The sequence below is a fragment of the Macadamia integrifolia genome, chromosome 4, assembly GCF_013358625.1.
Source record: "Macadamia integrifolia cultivar HAES 741 chromosome 4, SCU_Mint_v3, whole genome shotgun sequence".
NCBI lineage: Eukaryota > Viridiplantae > Streptophyta > Magnoliopsida > Proteales > Proteaceae > Macadamia > Macadamia integrifolia.
The window spans coordinates 17,893,807-17,900,531 of NC_056560.1; the positions used below are offsets into that span (position 1 = coordinate 17,893,807).

General features: G+C 37.5%; 1 pseudogene; it reads left to right on the forward strand.

Moving 5' to 3' along the window:
• The window catches only part of LOC122076296, a 5,052-nt pseudogene extending 3,538 nt beyond the window's left edge, over window positions 1–1,514 (forward strand).
• The last annotated feature ends 5,211 nt before the right edge of the window (window positions 1,515–6,725 follow it).

A 6,725-nucleotide genomic window follows, 5' to 3' on the forward strand; every position in this document is an offset into this window, starting at 1 on the left:
AAAAAAAAAAAAAATTCAATCCACCCAACAAAAGCCCAAATAATTGAAAAAGCTAAAGAAATTGAGCAGTTGGAACTTAGAAGAGGATTCTTCTATAGAGGTTGGGTGATATTTACAATCCATACTTCCCTAGTTATATTCTACTTATTATTATTATTTATAAATCCTTAGTTAGATTGTATTTGCTCATTTATATGGCTCTATATTCAGACATATATAGGTGCAAAAAGATCATATTATCCTTACCCCATGTACTAAAAATGCTTCCACACATCCTTCCATTGACCTGAACGCTAGTGCACTGATCACACAAGCCAACAGGTCCCTTGAATTTTTATTCATCTGAGTCTGGAATCTTGGAGGCATTTTGTTTTTTCTTCTTCTTTAATAAAATAAGGTTTTTTCCTTAAAAAACTCACCTCCCCCACCACCACCCAATCGGTTTGAAAACGTCTGTAATTCCGATCTCGTACAATTCTGTGCAATATTACTTTCAGGCTGTGACACGTGTATTGATACCAATACAATGGCCCAGATCTGGTACAACTAATAAAACATTAAATCAGTGAAAATACATTTAAATCAGACCTGGACCATTGCATTGGTATTAATACACGTGTCACCCCTGAAGGTGGTATTTCATGGAATTGTACGAGATCGGAATTGAAGACGATTTTTTTCCCCACCCAACCCCCACCCAAAGCCACCATCACATAGATAACAAAGAAAAAACCCACAAAGAACCCAATATGATAGTCAGTTCTTCTCTTCCTTCGCTGCTGTACCTCCTTTCTTGTCTATCTCTTCTTAGATTTTCATGTCTGGCACACAGTTGGGGGACTGGGCGAGTTCCACAGCTCGGCGTCCCAGGTGGCCACCCACCCGGTTCCAGAAACAAACCAAACGATCTTCGAAGCGAGATCATGTTGGTGGAAGGAAGCGCTGACGTAGCACAAACCTTAGCCCAGTTCTCCAGGAGACGTCAGCGAGGAGTCATTGTGCTCAGCGGAAGCTGAGCCGTAACGAAAGTTACACTGCGGCAGCCGGCGGCGCCGCCTGATGCAGTGCTTGTAATGCACGGCCACTTTGAGTTACTGACATTGACCGGGACTTCCTACCCGGTCCGGCATCGCCGGCTTTAACTGGGCTGACGGTCTACCTGGCTGGTGGTCAGGGACAAGTAGTGGCGGAAAGGGTGGGTTGAACTTGTTGCAGCGGGTCCGGTTATGGTATTTGCTGCCACGTTCTCGAACGTGACGTACGACCGGTTGCCGTTGGAAGATGACGATGATATTGGTAGTGCCGTGCAGGGCGAGGTTCTTGGTGGTGCCGGAAGCTCATCACCACCAATTAGAAGCAACTTTGCTGGACAACCACAGCCGGATCTTCCCGGCCCATCGTCGATGCCCGTTTTCAATCTTCCCCCTAAGCTTCTTTCTAATGGTGGGCAAAAAAGAAAAGAAAAACTAAGCCACGATGCTTTTGTTTGGACCCAGACTCATCCACTTGATTGAATGAGGAAATGATCGAACTCATAAAACACAATCAAGACAACACACACAGGGTTAAGGCTGAAAGAGATTAGGTTTAGATTAATTTATCTCTTCTTCAATCATTTTTTTGGGAAAAAAAAAGTTACTTTTATTTAAATTTTTTTTTTTTAATGGGGATTTTTTTTTAATAGTTATTTTCTATTCAAGAAGAAATTGGGCACGCGGCTAGCTTTATTGGTACTAGCGGTTCAACCAATTGAGGGTTGGGATGAGAGGGGTAGGGGTGACTTTTCCAAGAGGAAGATGAAAGAGGCAAGATGGAAAGCAGTGTGCCCATCCTCTTTCCTTTATAATTGTCTTCTTTCAATTCTTGCAGCAGTTCCTTATGATTGATTATGGTTTGCCCAAGGGATAATTACTCTCCTATATTTAGTCTATATTTACTGATACTCTCTTATCTTAAACTTTATTTCTAATCACCCCAAAACAGATTGGATTGATTAATTAGAATACATGAGTATTCTTCTTTGTTTGGCTTTGGCGTAAGGCTGAATGTCTCCCACCCCAACCTCTTGTGAAAAAAGAAAGACTTCCACCACTATAAAACCTGGGAGGGACAAATATACCCGGCCTTAACTCTTGCTTCACATGACAAACTGTCCGCCCTCTTGTCATTTTAATTTATTAATTAATTAATTTCACGTTTCATTGTTTAGATTGACAATGGATTGGGTTGATGGCTCGCGATGTTGGACGGGGGCTGGAGACCCATTAACTTGATCATGGTTGGGGCAATCAATTGGAGAATAATCTTCTATAATTGATCTTCCTAGTTCTGGATATGGCTTCTCTTCCTCGCTAGTAAGCAGATAAAACCTACTTGATCTCCTTCTCTTGGAGGGTGGTTGTTAGGGACCTGGATCCTCTCCACTGCAGCCAGCCAGCATTGAATGGCTGGCAGCATCCACAGAGGAAGTGATCTTCTATGGAATTAGTTAAAAGGAGAGGCATCCTATACATGGTTTGGTGTCTGGGACAGTCTTTTGTAGGGAAAACCAAACACAAAAAAGCTTCTCATCTATTTCGAAGCCACAAGGTGCGATATATTTCCATCGACAATGAAAAAATGTGAATCATATGGTCAAGATAGGTTACAAAAGTAGACATGTGATTTCACAATTCAATTCACCAAGTAGGCTTTCCATGTGGCTCAAAATGGACTATAAAGGGAAAGGTTTCTTCACTATGTCATGTAGACAATACTTCACTAAATGTTGTATGGATAGATACCTAGTCCTCAAGGTACCTATTCAAATATTACATGTCAAGTTTCAGTCCAAATAGAGTTTGTCCATGTGGCATAATAAATCATAAAAAAAGGATCCTCGTCTAGCCTTTCGCATGGACAACTAGGTTTTTCCACACATTCATCCTTGTGCCTTAAATTTAATCGTCCATCAGTTTTCCTATGAATGGGTTGATTGAAGCCCAGCCCAATTTTGGAAGGGCAGACTCAGGCTCAAGTTTTTGGGGTCCCAGGCTTGAATGCTAACAATGATAGAAAATTATGGGCCTGGCTGTGGACCCAAAAATTAGCCCAGTTACAAATGTCCCATTATCCCATATGGGGGTTTGAGAATTGAGATTACTTGATTGAGGTCCTCTCTCTCTCTCTCTCTCTCTCTCTCTCTCTCTCTCTCTCTCTCTCACACACACACACATATTTAGATGCCCATGAAAACAGCTTTGTATTTACACTTTTAAAATGGGACTGCGTTTTCATCAAGTTACGGTCGAGGAATTCTTTCACGATAGTCATCACTGGCCTTGGATGGGTGTCCGCAGGAAATTGTGAAAGATATTTTAGACCTCCAACAAATAAGGGAAGGGAAGGAAAGCAAAAGTACTAATAATCACCTTACATGGGTAGGAGTTTTCCTCGGTAAAAGAAATTCTCTCCCAAAAATGTTAAATATAAGTGAAACACATAGAGATAAGGTGAAAGTTTTCTTCACCATGGTTGCTCTTGAAATATTGAATATCATTGTTAACTCCCATCTTTTTATATGAACGTGTAATACTCTTTCTTAATCCAATCTTGATTGAGGCTAGGGTGGAGGAGAAAACTCAGTTTTGAACATAAAATCTAATTCTCTGGTAGTTTGAGTCTTTGACTGGACATCAATAAGTGGACTATAATGATTTTTGACGGATAGGGTCCTATACCATTTGATGATGGGTCTCAGCTAGGGCTGCCTAAGTGACATATCAGCTTGACCTAATGGCCACAACTGTCAATATTTAATTTCTTATTGCGTCTATAAGAAGGTCAAAAATACTATAAAATAAACAATTGATCAGCCGGTTAAAAGATCATGTGATCATTATAAAATCGTTTTTTTTTAGAGAACTGAATTTTTTAGGTGGACTTTTTAATCGTGGACTCTGATCCTTTGGGCCCGTGACACAAGTCCAAGTCCAAGTCCAATTAATTTACAGTGCAGCAGAGAGTCCCAAACCCAGTCAAATGTCTCCCAAACTAATCTATCTTTAAATAATCTTTTTTTTTTCCCCAATATCTTTTAATTGAATAATTGTCTCATCTCATTGTTCTTTGAAGAAATCATCCATTTCAATTGATCTTTTTTTCACAAAAAGAAGACATAAGAACAGATCCAATGTTCCTCTAAGATTTCGAATAGTTGTCCCGAATTCAAGTTAATTATATTTCGTTTCTTCTTTATGGGAGGGGGCTGATTTTCAAATTTGTATTTTTGTCTTTCATATTGACTTCGTATAGTTTGATTGAACTATACCACAAACATCAAATAAATCACAAGTGGTAGGATAGAACCTCTTTGTGTCGAAGGAGGAGGAAAATATTCAACTTAGGGGGAGGGGGAAACTAAAAGATTTATAACCTTTGTAATAAAGTTGTGGAATGAGCAAAAAGATCGAGATAGGGGTATGCCTAAAATGATCATAGAGGATATTATAAGAAAAGATATATAAGAATTAGATCTTGATTCTAATATGATCTCAAACAGAGATAGCTATTTAAAGGGCAAAGATCCACGCGACTGATTGTAGGTGGAATGCATGGCCCTGTGGTGCTTCTTTGTTTCTTTATTTTTCTTTCATATTCTTTTATTTCCCCCTTTTTTCTTACTTTATGTTTCCTTTTATTTTACCCTTTCATGGATCCATATAGTCGATCCCATTTAATTGATAATGGTTAAATTGTTCTAGTTATTATTGTTATTGGTTTGTACTTAAGAGTTGTAGACATTGGGGTTATGGGGTTTGCTCTCAATCTAGCTTGGCAAGCAAGGGAAAGCAAATGAGATTGATCACTTTTGAAGATGTATGTAGATGATGTAGAGCATTTTATTTGTATTCTTAGTTGGTTTTCTTTTCTTTGTCTAAATAATAGTAATAATAATAATATTATGTGGTCGTTGATGTATGTTATCATCTCATGTATAAATTCACATCTCTACAATGAAAACATACACAGTTTTACCAAAATTAACAGTCGTATCTCTCATCATAGAGAATGCCTAAGATGATGAAAGCTAAGAGAAAACTCTCCATTGATGATTATGATCACCAATATGTTTTACTCTTATGAGTGGGACTCATAAATTTTTTTTTGGTAAACGGACTTATAATTTTTTCAATTGCAGAATACTTCAAAAGGTACGGAATTGATCAGACTCCTTAAGAACATCAGGTTAATCTAAAGCCTAATTATTGAAAACATGAATGAACATCATGAGAGTGGGGCATACCTTGTAATATTAGCGATTGCGAGATATATAAAATCCTATGGATTCGCTTGTTAAGTGAAACAGGTAATAAATTAAAGGAGAAAAGAATAGTATCCGATCGCGAACTCTTGCACCTAGACATAAGGGTTGCAAAATGACTAGTTCACCTCCAATTGGATGTCAAAGCGGTGTATGCTTTCATTGGCCCCGTGATGATGCAGGGTGCCCACGCGACCTGATAGCGTTCTCTCTTCCTTAAATGAAATTGCCAACAAGTACGAAATACATACTATATATTGATGGAGATCTCTTTCTTACAAATCCTATTCCCAAGATAAATACCCTTATAAAATATAAATTCTGATAACACATATTGTGATTTCATTTACTATGGGAAAGGAGAATGCCTAGACTGCATATCTTCATCCCTTTTAATATATTTCTCTTTCTCTCTCTCTCTCTCAACATTTCTTTGGGAGGGGGTTGGGTGGGGAGGGGGAGGGGAAAAGCGAGCTTCAAATTAAAATAAAGCTCTTTTGATATATAAATAATTCCATTAGGACATTTTAGCTAATAGTTTAATGTTGTAAGAATATTTTAATCGGGAAACGAGTTGGCATTTCATTTTAAGCCTTAATGATAAATGGTTATATATATATATATATATATATAGAGCGAGAGAGAGAGAGAGAGTTATAGATTAATTTTTCAAGCAATCAGCTAGGTATATATAGCTTCTAATGGACCCAAGAATCTCTAATACCTACTACTAACTAATAATTGTATTAATTAAGATGTTCTACTATACAATTAGTTACTACTAGATACACTGATTATATCTACGGTTGGTGTACCAAAGCAGCAATCATATACAGTTGACTTTCTAATAATTAATGTTAAATTTGGGATACTAACCTTTCATAATATTAGTTTTTAGTGCATTCCCAATAATTAATCTCTTGTGCCAACTAACCACCGCTGCTCTTCAAGGCCTGATTGATAGAGATTTTTTATCAACTTCGAGGTCGGAAGTTTATTGTTAAAACTCATAGTGAATACTAAGTTTGGATACCTAATAAATCTATTAAAAAAAATTATTGTTCGAACTCATATAGTGAATATTAATGATGAAAATGTGATGATATAAGACCTAGTTTACCCTACGACCTACACCCACACATGGAGAGGTGGATATATATATACACACACAAATGAAGCAAGTAGTTAAAGTATATGCTCTACTACTAATAACTAATATTTTAATTCGATTTTCATTAGCTACATTTATATAAATAATATTTTTAGGTGCTCCATATTTTTAGGAAATAAAAATTATTTAAGCAGCTCCATTGAGAGAGAGAGAGAGAGAGAGGGTGAGACCATTTTTTTGAGCCACAGTGAAGGCTGACCTTGGTGATTCAAACAGTGAATGGGCAAAGTACACTTTGGATTGTCAGTTGTC